General features: G+C 39.7%; 1 long non-coding RNA gene across 1 annotated transcript; it reads right to left on the reverse strand.

The window, feature by feature from the left end:
* Positions 1-463: 463 nt before the first annotated feature.
* On the reverse strand, positions 464-728 carry LOC139196622 (uncharacterized). Its single transcript, XR_011581714.1, has 2 exons — positions 606-728; positions 464-522 (listed from the first exon to the last, which is right to left on the reverse strand). It is a non-coding gene; the product is annotated as an uncharacterized lncRNA (long non-coding RNA).
* Between the last annotated feature and the right edge of the window lie 933 nt (positions 729-1,661).

The following is a 1,661-nucleotide window of genomic DNA, read 5'->3' on the forward strand; positions in this document are numbered from 1 at the left end:
ACTAGAAATCCAACCCAAGCAACCTCTTTCCCTCTCTTCCTCTTCCGCCTCCTTTCATCTATCAAATTTCTGCAACCTTTGCTCTTCTCCAGTGGAGCTGAATTTTGGACACCCTATAGTTATTGAACAGATGAACAACTTTCAAGAAGGAATCGTTTCTGTTTGAGCGACGGAAATTAAAGTGTTGAGGCTCCAAACACAACAGTCGGATTCCCGCAAATTTAAAGACTGCTGTGATGTTTCGAAGATCTGGAAATATTTAACCGTTAGTTCATTCTGAATTTTTGATATGTCATGAAAGAGATGATAAGGAACAACTTCGATGAAGAAAGTATTTTGATCTGAACAAGAGAAAATGGAGTTTCGAAGCTCACCACAAGTCTGACAGGTTGACAGAAAAATGATGAACAGTCACTCATCATACCTGAATTTCTGGATTTGTACTGCTCCGAGGGATCTCAAATTTGGATATGTTGTAGTTCACAAGCTGAGGAACAACTTCAATGAAGAAAGCATGCTGATCTGAGCAAGAGAAAATAGAGTTTCAAAGCTCACAACAAATCTGACGGGTTGACAGACAAATGATAAACAGTCACTCATCATACCTGGATTTCTGGAGTTATACTGCTCCGAGGGACCTCAAATTTGGATATGTTGTAGTTCACAAGTTAAGGAACAACTTCGATGAAGAAAGTATGTTGAGATGAACAAGAAAAAATGGAGTTTAGAAGCTCACAACAAGTCTGACGGGTTAACAAAAAATTGATGAACAGTTACTCATCATACCTGAATTTCTGGAGTTGTACTACTCCGATGGATCTCAAATTTGGAGATGTTGTAGTTCACAAGATAAGGAACAACTTTCATGAAGACAACTTTGCGATCTGAGCTATAGAGAATGGTGTTATCTTGCATCCACTCAGGCTGATTAGTGGAAACGAAAAGCAATTCCACCAAAGAAAAGATGAAAAAGAGAGAAAAGCTACTAATTGCACTTGATCTTGTCTAGTCAATAGCATGCAGCATCAAACACACAAAAGTTGGAAATATTTTTAGACAAGGCATATGCGAATGTGTGACATCGAAACAAGGATTCGTTACTTTGACAAATTAGTAACAAGCGAGACACCTCATTCGGCAACTCTCTTCGCCTGAAGACTTGGGGGACTCCCACCATATGCTACTGCACCTTAATACTCGGCAGTCTCACAACCACTCAGTGACTTGGATTTTTCAAGTCTCCAACCGAGAAGTTTTCCTCACTCGGGAAATTAAGGGAACACTACCTCAAACTACATGCTTCACTCACAAAGCTTCAACAATACAGGTTTCAACAAAAGCAAAAATTCAAAGAACTTTATGAAGAAGGCTTTGGTGTATTTAACACAATATATTGAAATGAAGCAAAGCTTATTTATTAATATTTTCGATAAGCCACAAATATGTACATATACATGAGTCAAAATAAACAAACAAAAGGGAGCCTTCACAAAGGTTGCTTAGGGGAAGTCTCAGCAGTCGGTAGAGCCCCAGAAAGAGAAAGCACCGGAGGGTGGTTATCCGGAGCCTCAGTACTTGACAAAACCCCAGAAGGAGGAGGCATTGGAGGTTCATCATTTGAAGCTTCATTACCAGGTACAGCCCCAGAGGACGAAGGCAAT

This window comes from Malus domestica, chromosome 05 (assembly GCF_042453785.1).
Source record: "Malus domestica chromosome 05, GDT2T_hap1".
NCBI lineage: Eukaryota > Viridiplantae > Streptophyta > Magnoliopsida > Rosales > Rosaceae > Malus > Malus domestica.